Raw genomic sequence first — 21,484 nt, 5'->3', positions numbered from 1 at the left:
AGAATAAAGAAAAACTTTAAAAAGTTAGCTACGTGTATATAAAAAAGTTTACTCATTCGAGGGTCGAATTTATAATAAAAAGAGCTTTTTAAAAGCACGCGGAAGTGGAAAAATACTCTCGTATTATAAAGTGTATGTGCGTTGTATATTTTGTATATATACTTTAATAATACCCTTTGCTGTCTTCTAATAAGTAGTACGATACTATGTGTACCGAAGTGATGATGCGGTAGTATAGCCCGCCAACTACCCAACTACCTACCCATCTACCTTACTCGGTTGCATTAGGAATTAAAGTACTCGCCAACTCGTATGCTATAATATGGATGTGGCTGTGATGGCGTTGATGACGACGATGACGGTACCGAAGCGTAAACTACCCAGTTTTACGAATTTCTATGTAATTATCAAATTTCTCGTCGTCAACGTGTAGTGTACGTACCCTGCTGCCTTCTCTTCTCATTTATGTACTATAGGGTACCCACTGCTGTTGCCCTGCTTTCTAGAAGCGACCGCTGTAAGTACATTATATTACGTTCGTAGAATGATACAGTGGTGCTGTTGCGAAAATGGGAAAAAAAGAGGAATTTTTTGACGCGAACTGTACACGATAGGACAAATGACTACGAAGTAGAACGACGAAGGTTCATCGAACCGTGAAACAGATAGCGACAAAAGCCGTCGTTAAAACGGTCTACTTTGTGACGTATGTGTATGGATACGACTATACGAGGTTGGTTCTCGGTACGATTGGGACTCGGGAGGATTTTACTCGTATTTTGTCCGATTGTCTGGCTAGAATGTTTGAACAGAGTGTTGCGTGAAAAGATTGTGAAAAATTATCGGGTATGTGTGCGAGTAGCGAGTACTTGGACTTGCAAATAGTACAGAGACAGAAAACCATAGGTATCCACCTCGAGGTATTGGTATTATGATTTTTATGTTGATAAAATGTTGTTGTTTTTGTCATTGTGGCCGAGTGGAAAGGTTCTGAATTCAAATGACGTACAGAGGTAGTTTTCAAAACTTTATTTTATGATACCAGATTCGAAATTCGTTGAATTGGAAATTTCTGTTGGATATAAATTGGTAGAATGCATTGAATTCGAGTATTCAACAGGTAATGCGAGTTGTTGCCCGAAGTGAAATTTGTGTAAGTGAATTGTCAGAAATGTAATTTCAAAAGGAATTGAATGAATGCAACGGTCGTTGGTTTAATTTGGTGTATTTTTTATTCCTTGATTTTTTGGGTGGGGGGAGGTGGAGATGTGCACTTCTCAGAAAAGTTATTTTGGTGAAATGAAAAATGAAAATTTCACTGAAAAGAATGAAAAGTTTTGAAAAGCGTGAAAAGTAAGTCGTGTGAACGTCTCATTTTAAAGATCTCCGTATAAAATATTGTGGTGTGTAACAATTTTAAAATGGATTAATTTTGGACACGAGGTTGTCAGTTTCAATTCTGTACTAGTATCAAAAGTTGGTAGGTATGAAAATGTGTCATTCCGTAGGTAAAGGGCCCATTTCGTCGTTTCTATTTATCGAGATAATTGTGTTTTTAGTGAAACAGTTGAAAAAATCGAAAATCGAGGTTTTGATGGATTTCGATGTAGAACATATCCGACTATCTCGTGTCGAAGTATCAAGGCCGCAGAAGCGCCCCAAGCAGAGAAAAACGGAATTAAAGTTTTTCTATAAAGGGCCCATTTGGTCGTTTTTGCTTTTTAGCAGTAAATAATTCGCTTCCAAAAAAATACCCTACAAATTATACTGCACCTAGTTGCCAGTGGCAACATGTATACCATTCAAAAACACGTCTTCAGTTGATGCAGCGTTAGCCGTGTGACACTGATAACGGATTGCGGAGCAGGCGGTCTGGGTTCGAATCGCGCCCGCGGAGGAAATTTTTTGAAAATTTTTTTTCATGATTTTTATTTTTACAAGTTGAATTTTGACAGAAAATGTAATTTAATCATTTTTTTTCTGCTTTTGAACAGAGTAATGAATTTTTATGCAAAATTTAAATTTATTAATCATTGTTTTTCAGGCTTAAAATACTCATAAACATGAAAATATTGAGTAAAAAAAATCGCTATTACAGGTGGGTAGTAATATTTGACATCAGAAACAATAATCTTCAATTTTAGGTATGAAGGTTTTCGGATTACGTGAAATTTCAGCTTTTTTCAGAAAAAAAACTTTGAAGGCAATTTTCTCAAAAGTTGAGTTTTTCAAATTTTTAGTTCTGGATTTTTTTTTGGAGGTTTTTTTTGCACTTTTTGGGCTTCTATCCAGCTCATATGATTGCTCCGGAGGTCTACTTTACGCCCCCACCCCTAACTCAATATCGACCAAATGGGCCCTTTACCTGCGGAATGACACAAATAGGTATCATAAGGAGAAATTTTAAACAGGTAGGTAGGATCAATTAAAGTAGGATGGAATTAACAATAAACCCTAACACACCACATAAGCTTCTCGATAATATCAATAGGTAATCATTCTCGATTAAAAGAAACTAAAAATCCTTCTCCTTAAAATAATTTGGAAACGAAGCCAAGAGGGAGATGAGATTGAAGATCTCATCTAAATAAATGTTGGTTCACAAAATCAAATATTCAAACTCAAAACAAAACGAATAAAACTAGGTTCAACCAACTAATCTTGGTAAGGTGCACTGGGGGAAGTTGGAATTCGGGGTAAGTTAGAAAACTTGCTCTAACGGCTAGAGATTTATATCTGGCGAAGTGCCACTAAAGGTGACTTGAGGGTACTACCCCTACTTCATCACGGTATAAAAATTTTCGCGATTCAGTTTCATTTGAGATGTCTTTGGTTCAATTGTAAGTATTTTGTTGTTGTTTTGAACTTGTTTTGAATTTGTTCTAAAATACAGACTTTCTATTTCTTAGTTTTTCGCATATAGCGGACGAACCGTGCGTCCTAGTGAAAATCTGATGAGAGTGATCTCAAAGAGAATTAAATTCTCTACAATTTTGTTTCTTCTGTGCAATTTTTCTAGGACGCTCCGTTTGTGAACTATGCCTCTGCAAAATTTAGCCTGTTCTGACTTCCCCCAATTGGGGGAAGTCCGAACAGTATATGAGGCCACTAGAATCAAATCTCTACTTCTCCATTTTCGAACTTTTTGAGAAAAACGCAAAAAACCTTCCTAGCATTTATCGTAACATAAAATACCGAGGTAATATGTCTAATATTTTTGTACCAACAAGACGATAGTGACCCACATGTTTGTTTTACCCTACGCGTTGCCGTAAGAGTTCCTGGGCAGTTTGAAGTTAGGAGAAGTTGAGTTTTGTCTCCAACCGTACACTTTTTACATCGTTTTAGGGCACTTAATCAAAAATTTTTCTAGTAATATGGTGCTAAAAGTTGAAGAAAGCTTGGAAAGTTTGAGAAATTAAAATAATATTGCATTTTTGACCATTCATTTGGAAATTGAAATTATTTTCCTTTTTTTTTCAAAGTAAAAAAAAATAATTTTTGTTAATAAAAAATGAAAGGTGTTTTTTGGGGGAAGGGTCCTCACTTGATGAATTTATTCAATTTCAAGCCTAATTTCAAGGCATAACACTAGTGTTTCATTCGAAATCCGCCAGGTTCGTTTGAAAACTCGACTTCTCCATTAAAAAAGTAGAGTTTTGATTCTAACCCCTAACTTTACACGCTGTTTTACCATACTTCCTTGACCGAAATTCAAATGTTGACATTTTCATCAGATGCGGGACATGTTGTAGTATACCAAACCATGCTTAACTCATTTTCGAAAAAAAGTGGAGAAGTAGGCATTTGATTCTATAGGCCTCATATATTTTATTCCACTGAGCAAAAGCTACTGTGTCAATCGCGCTCAAATTTTCACCATAGGTTAAGAACCCTTATGGGAACCTACATAATAAATTTGATCCATATTGGTTCATTAGAAGGGGAGTAACAGCTGGTCAAAGTTGAAATTGCGAAAAATCATTCTTACTTGCCCCGGTGCACCTTAATTTGAAGATGGAAAAAGAAAAGGTCTCATTTATCGAGACATATCATTAAATTTAGAAATCAAACTCGATTCATTATGGAATCATATCAATTTAAAAAGCAAAATAAAAGGTCGTGTAAAGTCCTACTTGACTATTTCATACTATACAAAATATACATAAAACCATATAATCATGGTATATCTTACGGGACGTTTGTTGCTCACCTACTTAGGTCATGGCAGAGCCATGCCTACACTGGTAACGGGACGCTTCCCCAAATCCACTTTCCTGAAAGGTGTTTTCCCGAATGTCAAAATCCCGATTTTTTTAATCCTGAATCCATTTCCCCGAATCCGTTTCCCTGAAAGACTTATGCCCGAAAATCAGGGCTGGTGAACGAAACAATTGTTTTGTTCTGTTCTGTTCAGGAACGCTAACTTTTTGATAATGAATGATTTGTTCTGGTATTTTGTTTATGGTCAAGAGACATGTACTGTTCTGTTCTTGTTTTGTCCAGGTTGATTTGGTTCTATTTTGTTCTGTTCTGTTCTCACTTTTGCAGTCATTTTTTCTTCACTTACTTTACCTTGAAAATTCAAGCCTTTTACTGCCTTTAAAAGACAAAACAAAGCTAAAAATGAAGTCTAAAACATGAAAAATAGTGAATAACGTTACCTTAATGCCAAATCCGAGTATGTCCATACAAAAAAAGTACGATTTTACGCATCACTGATAAGGTTCGGATATGCTCGGAAGGGTTCGTTGAGTTCTGATTGAACATCAGTCAGTTTCGTGCATCTTTGGTGGTGCATTTTAACTGTACTCAGATGCAAATTTTTCAATTCAGGGCTTCCCAGAGTCTTATCAGTGACGCAAAACGACGATGTTTTTTTGGATGGACATACTCGGATTTGACATTAAGGTAACGATAATTTGAATTAAATTGGAAGATATCGTTCTGTTCTGATTATTGTTTTTTGTTCAAAACGTTGAATCATTTTGTTCAGTTAGCGGTCATTTGATCAGAGCATCAAGTATATCGTTCATCTGTTCGGGTAACGTTCAGAAAATTTGAAAATTTTAGTGTTTATCATTCCGTTCATAGTGCTCTGTTCTGTTCTGTTCACCCACCCTGCGAAAATTGAGTTTAAAAAATTGTTTATTTTTTTAATCTCGGAGGGATTTGCAGGCAATGCCGCTCGCCGACTCCTTCGCAACTGCTTGTTCAGGCTCTGTTGATCCGGCAGCTGGCTGAGGACCTCCTCGGGAACTCCTTGCAACTCAGTCCGCAATAACTGAGCAGGTGGTTGCTCTGGATGTTCCCAGGCTTTTCGCTTCATGGTACTGCGCAACGTTTCAGCGCGACATTCATCCTGATTCGGCGGATGTTGGTGCACCGACTTGTCAGGGCCTTTTAGAACAATCAGTTCCCCGTTTCTTTGAACTGCAGTTATTGCCCTCGACTTGCACTCTTCCTGCCTCACTTTTCGGCAGTCCCAATACGTTTTGCTTCCATCTGTACTCATCTTTGATTTCACGTACACGTATCCTTGCAACAATAATTTCTCATCACTGATGGCGGCCATTTTTTTATACTCATAGAATATGTATTCAATTTGCATATGAGTAACCTGAGGTGCTTACATGGTATAGGCATATTTCCATGGTAATTGTACTATTATTTGGGATATACCGAGGCGTTCTGGATGTAGGCGTTCAGGATATAGGCACTCAGGTTACAGGCATTCGGGATTTCTGACATTCGGGTTACGGGTTTGGGTACACGGCATTTGGGTAAATGGATTCGGGAATACACAAATCGGGATTTTGTCATTTGGGAAAATGTCTTTCGGGGAAGTGGATTTGGGAAAATGTCCGATAATCGCCTACACCAGCACCCTGGGTGCAGTGACTTGCGCTTCCATAATCAGCCTGATGAGCACTTCAAAAAATATTTAAAAATCACAAACTCCAAGAATAATTAAAATTCTCGATTCCAATCATAGTATTTAATCTTCTTCAAAAACACATCATTATGTAAGTACATAAAAAATAGGAATATCGCGGTCAAAAACCAAGTCATCTCGAACAAGGAAGTTTATCTCGATGACTACATATTTTTCCCTTTTTTCCCTTTACCTCCTCCATTTTCCTCATCTAAAGAGAATAATCTTCTGTAAGTAAAATACATAATTACAAGGTAATATACCTATTTTAGTCCCTCGGTGGCGTAGTAGGTAGAGACGTGGACCTCCGTTCACAAGGTACCTGGTTCAAACCCAGCTACAGAGGCAAGCTTGTGCCTGTAATTAAAAATCTTTCGTGCAATTATCAACATTACACGCCAAGTACCGGGGGACTACCAGTTATTAGCTGAGCTAACAGATAATGCACGCCATCTGTTAGCAGAATCAAAAAGCTGAAACTGGTTCGAGCGTCTATAGAGGTCAACACTGAGGAGCTCAGAGTCTCTAAACTACCCGGCTAGCTCCAAGGTGCTTGTGTAGATGTCACTAGTAAGCAACGGGAAAATACTAGTGGAAGCTCGAAAATAAATTTCCATGAGATACGTCATCAACGCGATAGAGGCAACACCAACATAAAGGATGTTAGCCCAAATACCCAATTCGGCATAAGGGTACATGTTGATTTGTATGCGATACCACCACAAGCGGTTATACGACTCGATGACTGACTGATACCTATTTTACGCTCAGTGGCGTAGTGGGTTGAGGCGTGGCTTACTGAACAAGAGGTCGTGGTTTCAAATCCTGCTAGAGACGCAGGCGTTAACCTATAATGTATACATTGTAGTGCATTTAACATCTATTACAAGTTAAGCTCCACAGCAGAGGCAACAGAAATGCACGCAATCTGTTGCCGGTATCAAAAAGCTGTAACTCATTGAGCAAGGTGTTGATAGCAGTCATGTTCAGGGCATTATGAATAGGTTGATAGCTTGGTTTTCGGCAAACAAAATGATACTAAATTTAAATAAAACACATTTCTTGGGATTTGGTAAGGTACCTTCTTCTATAACAGAAAGTTACAGAATAATAGATTCAACTAAATTTCTAGGAGTTCTAATAGACTCGGACTTGAAATGGAATAACCAAGTGGACCATTTAATCAAAAAACTTTCCACTTATACCTACTTAATACGACAGCTCCGTGAAATAACACACTCTCACACTTTAAAACTTGCATATTTTGGCCTATTTCATTCTAATCTGAGCTATGGAATAGCACTTTGGGGTGGTAATCCCAGTCTACTCCAACGTGTACTACTAATACAAAAAAGAGCTGTAAGAATAATGTTTCGAAAACATCCAAGAGAATCCTGTAAACCAGTCTTTATTGAAAACAACATACTGCCAGCTCCGTGTGAGTACATACTTCAACTGTGTATTATGATAAAGAATGGAATAATAAATCTCAAGGTACCTTCTCACACATATGAAACAAGATTCAAACATTTGGCAATGGGTGAAAATTTAAGAACAAAAATTATGCAAAATAACGTTGATTTCATGGCCTCAAAAATTTATAATAAAATACCACAAGAACTAAAAAATATACAATCCAAAAACCTTTTTAAAAAGAAACTAAAAAATTGGCTACAGAGATATGCGTTCTATGATGTTGAAGAAATGCTGCAGCTAAACGCATAAGTTTACTTGTTTTCTTTGTTTTCTTTTTGCTTTTTTTTTTATTCATTTATTTTCATTATTTTATTTCATTTATGTATTTCTTTTCTTTTTTTAATTCCATTTTCTATAATTTTTATCATTTTAAACCCTTCTATAAATGTATGTAACATTGAAAAAATGGCCTGTATGCTACATGTTATTGATACCTATCTGTATTAGTACCTATATTTTATATGACATTGTAAATGCAGCGAAAGCTGTGACCTGCAATAAATATTTGAATTTGAATTTGAACTATAGGTTGTGGTGATTACGGAACTCAAGGTTGTAAAAACCCGGCTAGTGATGTATGAGCTACTTTGAACATAGCGTAGAAAGCAATGGGAAACTACTACGTGAAAGCTCAAAACAACATTGATTCCCCAGAATAATCACAGTGGCAATAGGCATTCGCCTTACCCTGTTAGGGTACCACAAAAATGCGATTTCCAATGTCATGCAAAGGACAAGGAACCACAACGACGACGACGATACCTATTTTACCACAAACAGCATTATATTGATGTATTTTTATTTTTTTCCTTTCTGAAACTCCCAAGAAAAACAAGATCATATTTTTTGACCTATTTTAATCGAATGGTGGTAGTTTTGAGTCGTTCTAGACTCTGGAACTTCCAATGGACTTTTGGATTTTTAAGTTTTGAAGAAAAAAAAGTGATACCTACTTATGTACTTATAGAAAAGGTCGAAATGCAATTCAGCATCCACTCGCTTCACCTGCGTCTGTTTATTTTTCATTTTCAAAATTGAAAGTTTTAAAAACTCATCATTTAAATTCTAAAATTTTGTATCAAATGAAATATGTAGGTAGGTAAACAAATTTTTTCAAACGTTCGATTCGTCACCTTTAATCCATCCAAATGAAGTCAAATCGACTGGAAAATTTGAAACAGAATGGAGTTCCCTTCAAAATATACCTACCTAGTTCTAAGAAACACAGTGTTGTTTTTGTTCCATGCATCGCTCGCACGCATATGTGACTGATGGAGACTAAAAAAAAAACGTACGCCTACGTATAAGCGAACGTATTAGCGTAAGGTTGACTACAGCGAAGACGTCGCTCGAGTCACCCCACGATGCATAAATTTAGTCTTACGAGGAGACAGTCAAGTCGAAAGTTGAGCAACTTTAGACGAACGAGTAACATAAGTACGACTATCGAGAAGAGAACCAAGGAACAGGATGAAAAGACTTAGAATAGGGTACGAAGTAGAGTAAAAAATCCCCAACACCAGGTATATAAAGTTATCGTCGGTGGTAAGTTGGTAAAAAGTTTGTTGGTTATTTGAGAACGCGTTAACTTTGACAGCAGAGAGAAAGCTAAATTGAAACTAATTTCGCAACGTGCAAGTTGGGGGTTGAAAAACCGGTTATATGTAGTGTAATACCGGAGGTAAGAAGACGTGTATTGTTTCGTATTAGGGATTTAAGGACGCGCGATGACGACGAACTAAATCCAAAATATCGCCAACCATCAGCCAGAAGGGTGGAAATTTCGTAATGAATTTATTCGACGTTATGGTATATGGCGATGGCGGCGGTGTATCGTCGAGGGTATATAGTATCTCACCATTGGGACGATATTAATGATTAATTAAACTTGGATTAAACGTCGACGTGCGAGAGAACGCGGGCATTATATACTCCAAGACACTGGCCGGAAGGCGAAGCGATGAACGCGGAGGGGAAAAAACGCAGGCAATTCTACCGTAAATCAATGTAAACTTTTGAAAAAGTTTAATTGCGCTTTTTTTTTTGCGCCATACCGCTCCAACGTCACTTTTCGTGAAAAGTTTTTCCATCTAATTCGATGATGTAAAAGTATCACGAGCAAGGGGGGGGGGAATTCGCCTTGGACGGACCGAAACGAAACGTCGACGAGAGTTTTCGAATCGAGACGAAAAATTTGGCGCAATTTTTTTCCACGTGCCTTGGACTTTTCTCGTGGGCCGGTCGTTTGAGTTGGGTTTGGTTTGAATATGGAATTTATGTTTTTCTTCGCCAGCTTCGAATAAAAACCGCGAAGTATTTATGAGGAGTTGGTTAGGACTTGGACGATGAAAATTAGCGTGTATAGTAGTTGTCGAATACGTGCGCTCATCGCTGGTATTTTTTTATAGGTAGTTTAAAAAAAAACAAAAAAAAAACTACGATGAGTATACGAGTAGGTTGGTAAATCTAACATGAAAAAGTTGCACGATTTTTTTTCAGCTTCGGTTAAAGTTTTTTCTCTGCTTCGAAACTTTGAGGTTTTGGCTTCTTCGGCTTTGAAAAGTACCAGCGAATGGGCTGAGAAGAAGGTATTTGAACTTGATTACGTTTGTTAGATTTTACGAGCCGAAGTTGACTTTTTTCTACTTTTTTAATGGAATGTGTATTTTCTCCTTTTACTTTATGTGATGAGTACCTACCTAATGTGGACTTCATTTAAAACGTCATCAGACGTGAGTATTTTTTTCCTTTAAATTTCTATCTGCCTATAATGTAAGTGCAAAAAAAAACAACGTAAAACTTTTTGCTGATAATTTTACATTAAAAGTTCCATATCTAGTATCTATTGAATTTTATTCTAAAATTGTGTTCACCGCACAAATAAAATGCCTAACACGGTCGCGCTCTAAAAAATGTCGTATTTGTTTTTTCTCATTTGAACCATTCCAATGCCAAATTCACGCGTAGGGTGATTTTTATTCGACAATGTAATTTTTTTTTTCAAAGAAAAGGAGAATGATTGATTCGTAAAAAGAATTTCTTCTCAAGGTTGATACCAATAACAATTGAGCATATGAGACGAAATCTTTGTAAATGAAAAAGAAAAAGGAAAATTTTCAATTCGATAAAATTGTATATTTCTTGATGATGTATATTTGTTCGAATGTTTCTGATTGAATGATAGCAGAATAAGCTTGCTTCTTCGAGAAAAAATTCGAGGTATTTTTTTCGAGCTTTTATTCTTTGAGCATTGAAGGGTAAACACAGCTGAGGAAATTTTGCTAAAAAGTCAGACGGATCATGGTCAATTGAAAAATTTTACGTACAGGGTGTCCGAAAACTCGCGATAAAAATTTTAAAAAAATTGACCACATAAACCTGTAACAAAAAAAAAGTGAAACTGAAATTAAAAACTGTAAACCGAAAAAAGTGAAACTGAAACTGAAATGTAAAAGTTTTGCCTTCGCTGAAGGCTCCAAATCAGTCCAACAAATGAGTCCAAAAATGGCGGCAGTCGATTCGGGGAGATCAACTTTAGGATGGTAGGTAAAGTTCGAGGTATTTTTTGTGAAATTACCAAATTTTGGAAGATTTTGAAAATTTGAGATTTTTCAAATTTAAAAATAAAAATATATTATACTTTACAAGTCGTCGCTTCGGATTTTCGATTCACCGAAACTGATCGATTTGGATTACCGAACTTATGACAGGATTAAATGATTTTTTCACGGGAAAGGGGCCAAAACTGAAATTTTGAAAAATCATCGAAAACTGAGAGATAACAGCTTTCAGCAGCTGAAACTCACGCTCGTAAATCTACATACCTAATACAATTTCACACTTAATTTTGTTTGTTCCTTTTTCTTCTTTATTTAATTCACATTGGTACCTGCTCATCAACTTTACCCTTGAGTTCAGGCTGAGAAAAGTGCCTCGTTCGGAATGCTTTCTTCATTAAAATAATACTCGACTTTCCATCTTTCCTTGGGCGCGTGGCGTGATGCCAGTGGTGCAACGAAAAGGAGAAAAAGCCGTCCTTATTCTTTGGCTTTGGAAAGAAAGAGAGGGCCAGAACGAGCAAACTTGAAGAGGCAAGGGAGGGGAGACGATTTTGAGAAATGTTCTCATCCGCTTAAAGCCTTACTTTAATTCATTATTTACCGTTACCCGTTACCCAGTAAAATTTCGCAATCTGTTTCGCGAATCGGTTGAATAATTTCTCACTTTCTTCTTTAATTACCTCTCCACCGCCAGCACCAGTACCGATTCTGTATTTCTTCATCGTGACGGACCACGTCGCGTCACGCTGCACCTCGCACCACACCCCTTCATCGTACTTTTCTGCTATCCATATCATTCAGTCGTGGTTTTCCACTCGCATTAACTTACACGTGTACTGTTGTACGATTAGGTAATTTGAACGTTCAAGTTATACTTTTTCTCCTGATATTTTTTTCTCTGAAAGTTGAACTTTGAGCACGTATATACGAACTAATTTACTGTATTTGACCCATCGGTCGAATGTTGTTGACGTGGAGGTCTTACAATAATATTTCGTATGGGGTTTTGTAGAGATGTTAATAAAATTGCATACTCAGTTCACCGTAAATATGTATGCGATATCGGAGATTGAAGATTTATTTTCTACGCATTTGAAATAGTTCATAGAAGACGTCGTGTTGTAATCAACTTTGACAGTTGAAAATTTAATCCTACTATAAGTTCGATATTCCAGATCAATTAGTGTCGCTGAATTGAAAATCCGAGGTGACGAATTGTATGTACCTGTACCAAGGTTTTTTTTAAACAATACAAAAATCTCAAATTTTCCAAAAGTTTCAAAATCGTCAATTTTTGTCAGAAATTGCTCAAAATTTTGCATACTTATCTCATAAAGTCGTACGTTGGTAATAAACTTCAACTGCTGACTTAATCAAATTGACGTCAAAAGCTGAAAACTGAGAGGAGATTTGAGCCCACAAACGGGAGGCATTTTTGAAAAAAATCATTGCGCAGCTGAAAAGTGTTCATTATGGACCACATTCGGGGGTTCCGATGACTTCTTATTTTCAAATTGCTCCAATGTAAACATACGTAAGTTTACGTATGGTTCTCCTTTTAGATGCATTCCTAGTTTTAACAATAAAGATCATCAAAGAGTGTTTTAATCAGACTTTTTGTACAACTAACCCCCAAGGTCATAATGGCACACAAAATGCTAACAAAAAATAAAAACAATGACATTATTTTACTCATACCTGTTGCATGTATCATAGTTGACAAGGCGATGGATCAGTTGATCACTGATGGTGAACTGGGCCATCCCTACTCTCTGATATTTTCATATCACAAATATACCAACCCACAATGCAGTACCTGGTACTAAGAGGGATAAAAGAGAGATTCTACAGCCCAGTCAGGCCAGCTGCTGTGGGTTGTCTACTGCCCTACAGTGATTACCTACAGATGGACCAAATAGACGATTTCAATGAAACGTCACATTGACGTCACTTGATGGACAGCTGTGCTGTGATTGGTCAGTTTCATTATCAACAAACAAATTCGGCCCTCAATTATCATTACGTTAAATGGGGAATTTAAAATCTATAAAGAAATAAGGAAAACGCTTGTTAAATTCAGATTCTGCGTTGAACAAGATCTTAATATCAAACAAGCTTTCTCCTTATTTCTTTATAGATTTTAAATTCCCCATTTAACATAATGCTAATTGAGGGCCAAAAACGTTGTCAAAAGCGCTTTCAAACAATTGTCGCTATACCATTAGCCAATCACGTTGCAGCTGTCTGTCAAGTGACATCATTGTGACGTCTCATTGAAATCGTCTATAACCCTGCTGGGGTGGAGAAAGTTCTCAAACAAGCTGAGAAGGAACTAGAAAAGAAAATCCAACACTCCAACTGAGGAAAGATATAGACCAAATCAAATAGGATCTTCACCCTGGAGGAAATAGAGGGATGATCTGATGAGACAATACCCGCAGTTCACCTTGGCCCATTGCATTAGCCGAAATTTCAGAATGTCCAAGGGTATTGCGCTCTTGTTTAAATGAGCTTTTGACAACCAGGACACTTTGCAGTCAAGGGGTGCTATAAGGTTGGTGAAGTAATTGAGCTCAAGAAAGATGGAAATTACATCCTTTACGCCATCACCAAAGAACAGTACAATGATAAGCCATCAATCAAGGACCTTTGTAACAACAATGAAAGCACTTGCTGCCAAATGTGACCAACTCAAGATCAAAAAGATAGCGGTACTAAGACTAGGGTGTGGTCTGGAAAAACTGGAGTGGCCAACAGTGAAGCAATCCATCATCAATGCTTTAGCGACCACTGAGTTCCTGTCAGAGTATGCACCCTGAAGGAGGAACAGCTTCAATCCTGATCTACCAACCAAACATTGACCTGAAGAAGCCCTGTAAATAACCCATCAAGATGGTTTGCATTACCTCAAGCTGTAAATAACTACAGTGAAACTGCGATAAGTGCAAACTCAAGGGACCGGAAAAATTAGTGCACTTATTGAGTTTTTCACTTAAAAAGGTTTGCACTAAGCAAGGTTATTTTTCGAAATTTGCATTTATCAAGGTGAATAAATTACGCGACAAGTATTTCCTTTTTAGGACCCAATTTTGATGATTTTTCATTCAATTTTACGTTACCTACATCCATATTATGCCAACTTTACCCGTTTTTCAATTTTACACGATTTTTTTGGGCATTCTACTATTTTAGTGTAAATGTTGGAGAATTTTTTGAATATTTTCTACATTTTTCACTGTATTTTTTAAATTTTTACTTTAGTTTGAACAATCTTCACTAAAAATTCGCCAAATTCATTGCACTTATCGAGGTACTGTTGCAGTTATGGAGGTGAATTTACATGGTAAATGAACTGTAGGGACCGGGGATTAATTTTGGTTGCACTTAACGCGAATTTTCACTTATTGAGGTTGCACTTATTGCGGTTTCACTGTATATGTAGTTATATTGTTCAAAACCTCCTAGTTGGGTGAAAATCTGCTCTTAGGCGACATAAAAACGTGGGCAGGAGATTTAACACTTTATGCCTATGTTTTTTCTGCTCATTAATCGGCGCGTATTTTATTTACGCGTAAAAATCTTCCATTGATCAATATTCTTCCAGCGGGGATCGAACGTGAGTCCCCGAATCTGTGAGCAGAATCCTTGCTACCTACGCCACCAGAGAACTTAGTAGAAATGAATAAATATCTATATACTAGTCTAAAACACACGCGCAAAATACCACATTTACACACGTTTTTCAGCAAATAAATAAATATGCTACGAAATATTTGCGTAGCATATTTTTGTGGCTGGTTTTTTCAACGTGCAAAAATACACCACATAATTTAGAAGCGTAGCAGCTTTACACGATTAAAATACGCTACGAAATATTCTTGTGGCGTGTTTATCAGCAGAAATTTTTTTCTGATGTGCAGAAAATGTAACAACCTAAAAAGTCACTTCAAATTACGCCCATGAATTGCAGCGCAATTTTGAAAACTGTAAAATCTGCTGCATGGCAGCAGTTTAAAGTCGTGTTGAAGTATAAAACGCCAATTAAACTGCTCTTTACCATGTATTTATTGGCAGAAGGGCAGATTTTCACCCCACTGGGCTATGCATGCCCTACATAAATATATTTTTTGTCTCAAAACCATAAGCTTAATAGTATATTACATGACAGGAGCGGAAAGTGCGATTAACAAGTGTGAAGTTTAGGGAGCAAGGCGAAGCAGAGCAACTTAAATCGCACAAGTTAATCATGTTACTGTCCAATCCTGTTGCGTATACTATTTTAATTTCATATGAGAGGGAAATAAATGCTGAAATTTTTAAAAATGACTAATTTTGAATTTGTAAACATGTGCGGAAAACAGTTATTTTCCTCCCTAGGGAGGACAGTAACTGTTTTCCGCACATGTTTAGATGGATGCGTTAAAGACGTATTTTCCAACCACAAAACTGTCTTGGAAACTACTCATTTTCAGATCATATGAAATTAAATGAATTTAGTGTGGGTTTCTTGTATTTTAATACCATACATATTTGAAAAATAGATCAATTTCACTAATCGTACCTATTTTCCTACATTTTTCAACTTAAATTAATTAGTCATAACTAGTTTATACTCTTAAGGGTGAGAAGCCCTTAGCAAGTGCACCAGCCTCCTTGCAAAAGTCTCCCCATATCTGAAACTCGTGTAATACAAAGTGGAAACCAACACTTTTTGACCCTCCCTAGGCACCAAATTCTCCTCCTCCTCCCTATAATCCTTTTCCCAAGATGGGTTGTGGGACTCAGTCTACCTGAGGGGCATGTGTGAATAACAAAGCCTGATTGGATGATTGGGCCCTTGGCAACTGCCTAGGGGGTATGGGTTGTGGTGGACAAACCGGTTTCCCCCTCCCCCTTCCCACCACCATCTTAGATCTAGGATTAGGGCTAAATTAAGATATTACATTTTGTTTAGATTAAGTCTTCGATTTAAGATGTAAATAAATATGTTTATTAGAGAAAACCCCCGACACCTAGTGTGTCCGGGGAACCAAAAAAAAAAAACACTTCGGAGATTTGAAGAAAAAAATTTCGATTTTGAAAACCAGAAATTTAAAGGAAGGTGACTGGTCTGAAAAAACAAAAATATGGGCCACCTCGGCTCATTATTTTCTTTGTCCCACACCATATGTACATTGTACATCTCAGATTATAAGCGACCAAATGTAAAACTGTTTCGTACCCTTTCATCTCGAGTATAAATCCAGCTCTTACCCAACACGAAGTCGATACTAATAACAAAAGATTACAAACCACAACGACACGAATTTCGTTTACAAGTCCCGCAGTGCAAGTGATTACCAAGCTTTCTGAGTCGAGTGTAAAATTCGATACAATACTCGTTCCCTATGTGCTTGGCATCCAAGTCGTACGTACGTAGATTTTATTATATGTACCAACCATACTACGCACTCACACTACCTCCCTGTAACACTCTGCTTCTCCTGTGTCTCCCATTTTCCATAATATACGCTGACCTTTTCGTTTCTGCTGTCGGTATACTCATACTCAGCAATAGTGCTCGCGCTGGCAAAACAAAAATCAACCTATCGTAAGCGTAGTACGAGTAGGTACAAAGTACATATATACCTATATATATTATGTACACTGCGTAATCATTTTCGATATCCTGGACTTTTTGAGAAGGTTGCCGGCGGCGGCGTTTCTATATTTACCATCCATCGTTCGGCAATTGAATGTTTATCATTTCTTTGGCCGACGCGATGAATTGGCACACAGACAGAGCTATGAAGAAAAAGGTAACCTATTTTTCAAAGTTCAAATATACCCGTCGTATTTTACCACACTTTATCCTACCTATCGCCAACGCGTTCTTATAAATTTTCTTTTCCTATTTTCAGCTCTTCTTCGTGGAATTCGATTCCGTGTTCTGGCCACGTGATGTGTTTGAGCAACGTTTTCGAATCGCATTCGACGAGAATATTAATCAAGGTGGGGAATAATTTCTAGCAAATTATCGCCCTTAATTTCGCTGAACATAGTTTGTTGGCCTTGTTTTGTACGCGAGAGTTTGGAAAATGGTGCGTTAAATTCGTATATTATCGAAGATGTATTTTTCGTTTACTTTTTAAATTTTACAAGGGTTATTGGGTAAATTAGTAATTCGATTCATTTCGTTTTAAAATCAAAAAACCGTTTGAGAAATTCGTCGAAAAAAATGATAAATTATCAAAGGAGGTATTTTTTTCTCACTTTTTCAAATTAAGTACGTAGAATTAAAAAAAAATGAAAATTATATGAAAGGTAAAAGGAAATTTAAATTTTCCTTTCATTTTTTAAATCGAGTTGAATTTTTTCACTGGAAAATTTTCAATTTGTAACAGATTGAGAGATCTTACAAAATTACACCCGGAAAAAGCCTGCTTCGGTGTTAAATGCTTTTTCAAATAGAAAACAAAATTACAGAAGACCTCAAAAATACCCCAACTTAAACGCTCGCTCCATTTATATATATAGTCGAAGACGTTCAAACCACACCTCAGCACACTTCGCTTCCAATCTCTCACAACCAAAGTATAAATCCGTACCTTGTAAATACATTAAACAAACAGAATTTATTCGCTGGCCTGAGATCCGAGAGAGTCATCGAATCGAGAAAACACGCCGCAAAGAAATCCTGGCTGCGTTTTGGTAACAAGAAAGAAAAAAAAACTTACTCGTAAATCTCGACTCGAGGTTTATTTTAAACCAAACTCTGTCGTCTTGTGCGCTGGCTAAGGCGGTGATTTTATTCTTAAAATAAACAAATCGTCTGCGAGATTGTATCGACGAAAATTTTCACAGTTGGCCGAATGACGAAGACGACGAGGACGACATCGGCTTACATCGTCATCGTCATCGCCACCGCTACTGCTACACCGGTGTGTAAAACTCCATTGTAATCTAATTTCGTTTTCGTCGTCAAGTTTCCGGCATAGTTGAAAAGTTGATAGTCAAGTTCAAATGGTGTGACATCAATAGAAACTTCACGATGGAGAACACCGAACCGAACGGTGTAAATCTAAACCTCCCCGCGACCGACGTATCGCCTCGCCCCCTTCGTGCAATAAACGAGATCGTCGGTTGAAAAGTTTAAAATTTTATCAAACTTTCAACAAGTTGACTGGCAAAAAGAAATTCCTCAAGTTCAAACTTGATCAAGTTAATGTTCTCGCGAGTATAAAACTATCCATAGACAGGCGAATGCAGCTGCTGTACAGATACGGATGCCTGCCTTTCCGTCGTCACTCCCTATCTCATCTCGATAACGTTGTATCGCCAGAATTTCCTTTTCAACCGAAGTGTACCTAGTGTATAAACCCTGTCGTAGATACTGTATTATATTATAGGCTGATGATTATGGTTTATACTTAATTTAATAGAGTTCTCAACTCTCTTCGTCTATCGCTTTCTCTCATCTTAACATCGTGAAATCTTCCTTATAGATACTTGTCTGCTCGAGCACTTCACTTCCTAGTTGCTGGCGAAGGCTACAAACTCTATAACTTGGATAAGACAACTCGTACTACTCTGTCCAACTAAGCTAAAAACATATTCGTAATTGAGTCGATCGATCGGCGAGCACTTTCGACCAAGCCAACCATATCGATGTGAAAACTTTTCAAACACATTTCACCGCTGGAACTGGTCCAAAACAATTCAAACAATCACACACCTCATTGCACACGTATACATATAGTATATCGTACGTACATCAACTGTAGCACATACCTATATGTATTATATTGGTGCATCGAAAAATATCGTGCTTTTGAAACTCGAATCGTCGGGATGAAGGGGAGGAATCGGGGTTGAACAATCGTACATAGATTTTAATTAAAGCCATACCAGTAAGACTGATTACTGCTGGATTCGATTCAATGTACTTAGGTACTCGTACTTGGGTTTTTGTACAGCAATTGACCTCTTACGTAGTACGACGATTCGTCTGTTTTGGGGAATACTCTTAGCAAGGAGAAAAATTCAGATCAGCGAGTTCAATTATTAAAATTTTCGAATTGAAAAAATAAAGGAAAAAACACAGAATAGATGAAAAATTACATGAAAAAATTGAAAAAAAAACCAACCACTATAAAATGAATTAAATTATTGGTTTTTGGTTAATCAGAAAAAAAAACATTTTTCAAGAGTTATGAATCATATTTTATGGTTTCGATTTAAAAAAAATAATTTTTGGTTACCTAGTTGGATTCTGGTTACAAATTTTCATAAAATAATAATTAGTTACATTATAGGTTATTGTTTAATGGTTATTATAGTTCCAATTACCTCTCCTGGTTCCACTGAGTGATTAAAAAATTGCAAATCACTTATTTTTGGATTTTGTGTTTTGAAAATTTTTTTCTTCGCAAATATTTTGCATTAATTAACTCAACCTTGGAAAAATCTATCCCAACTAAATAGACTGGAAGAAATCATTGTAACCAGATTGAGATTTGGCCACAGAAAATCACCCACAATTACCTCTATGACAGAATCTCAAAACCCACATGCCAGTTCTGCCTGTCAGAACTTCCATCTGTCCAACACTTACTATTTCACTGCCCTTCCTTACATATATCAGCACAGACTATCCCTACAAGCAGATGAAAGATCCCTATTCATACCACACAACCCTTCTGAAATTAAAAGAAATTCATAGATTTAATAAAAAAAACTAGACCTTACCAACTCGATATAAAATCTCACACGACACAACAAGTGTAATAGTCATGAAATTACAAACACCAAAAAAAATAAAATAACAAATGCAAAAAATTGATTTTCGTAGCTTCAACATTTTTGAATTTCAACGATAGTTTTTAGAATTCAAAAATAGAAATAAAGGCTGGAGCAAAACGAAGGCAAAAGCTTTCAAAAGCTGATAATCTTTCAAAATAAAACGACATAATTTTCGATGTGAGAAGTTAATTTTTATACACTCCAACTTTGTCTGGAGAAAAGAAAAGGAAAATGATCTATATTGAAAATTTCTATCAAAACTTTTTTTGATCACTTTAGAAACATTTTAACCTCAAAGTTGGGTCATGAAGTTTGAAATTTTTGAAAAAAAAGTCAGGCGACTAATCGAAATGAGTTTAAATTTTGTGAAAAATTAAAATATTTCAATGAAAGTGGTGTTTTGACTATTTTTATGAATATAGCCCAGTCAAATAGCAGAAAAAAATGGGCGAACCCAAACATAATTGCAAACGAAGGTTTTTTGGCGAATATTGTCTAGGGTGGTGTGCTGAACAACATACTAAAAGTCCCAGCCCCTACCCCACGAGCTAACCCCCCCCCCCCCCCCCACAGTAGATCAAAGCCCCCAAAATCAGTTTTTCATCAAAAACTCCTGAAATATTGAATTTTGAGTAAAATGAGCCCAGTAATCATTTCATCTCCTCCCCAATACCTATCAAATGAGCTATAGACCAAGTCCCTAGTCTCAAGGGGATGGCGCTACGACCCCTCAAAGTGACGTGATTTCAATAATTTTACATTTTATGATTTGGGACTTGTAACCTGTTCTAATTGATAAAATGAAATCAAACTTGGGGAATGGGGTTCTTTTGGGAGCTAGAGTTGACCTCTGGAGTGGGGAGGGTCAAAGTTGAAAATTACAGAAAGGTCATTTTTTTGGAGGGGCATAACATGACCCCAAATTGATGAAAAGGGTCTAAAATCATACCATCGGACAGTATCCTATCTGTGATCAACATATCCAAACTTCAGCTTCCTAGGTCATCCCCACCCCATTTGAAGTGGAATTAAGCTAAAAATCCCCTTATTTTGCCCCTATTTTCGGTTTTTTCCATCTTAAAAAGAGTGGGGATGACCTAGGAAGCTAAAACTTGGATATGTTGATCACAGATAGGGTACTGTCTGATGGTATGATTTTGGACCCTTTTCATCCATTTGGGGTTATGTTATGCCCCTCCAAAAAAATGACTTTTCTGTAATTTTCAACTTTGACCATCCCCACTCCAGAGGTCAACTCTAGCTCCCAAAAGAACCCCATTCCCCAAGTTTGACTTCATTTTATCAATTAGAACCGGTTACAAGTCCCAAATCATATAATGTAAAATTATTGAAATCACGTCACTTTGAGGGGTCGTAGCGCCACCCCCTTGAGGCTAGTGAGTTGGTCAATAGCTCATTTGATAGGTATTGGGGAGGAGATGAAATGATTACTGAGCTCATTTTACTCAAAATTCAATGTTTCAGGAGTTCTTGATGAAAAACTGATTTGGGGGGCTTTGACCCACTGTGTGGGGGTTAGCTCGTAGGGTAGGGGCGGGGACTTTTAGTATGTTATTCAGCACACCACCATAGACAATATTCACCAATAAAACCTTTGTTTGTAATTATGTTTGGGTCAAATTGCATATTATTGACTGGGCTAATAATGTTGAGTCCAATATTTGGTACTGTTGTATGAGAAATAGGTGTGTACAGAGAGTGAGCTAGTTGG

At 36.9% G+C, this 21,484-nt stretch overlaps 1 protein-coding gene across 2 annotated transcripts in view; it reads right to left on the bottom strand.

Moving 5' to 3' along the window:
• LOC135840158 (neuroligin-4, X-linked-like) overlaps positions 1–21,484 on the bottom strand; it is a 642,239-nt gene that overhangs the window by 529,939 nt on the left and 90,816 nt on the right. The window lies entirely within an intron of this gene.

This window comes from Planococcus citri, chromosome 3 (assembly GCF_950023065.1).
Source record: "Planococcus citri chromosome 3, ihPlaCitr1.1, whole genome shotgun sequence".
Lineage (NCBI taxonomy): Eukaryota > Metazoa > Arthropoda > Insecta > Hemiptera > Pseudococcidae > Planococcus > Planococcus citri.
Note: the sequence above shows the minus strand (reverse complement) of the source record. Positions and strands in the feature narration are given on the sequence as shown.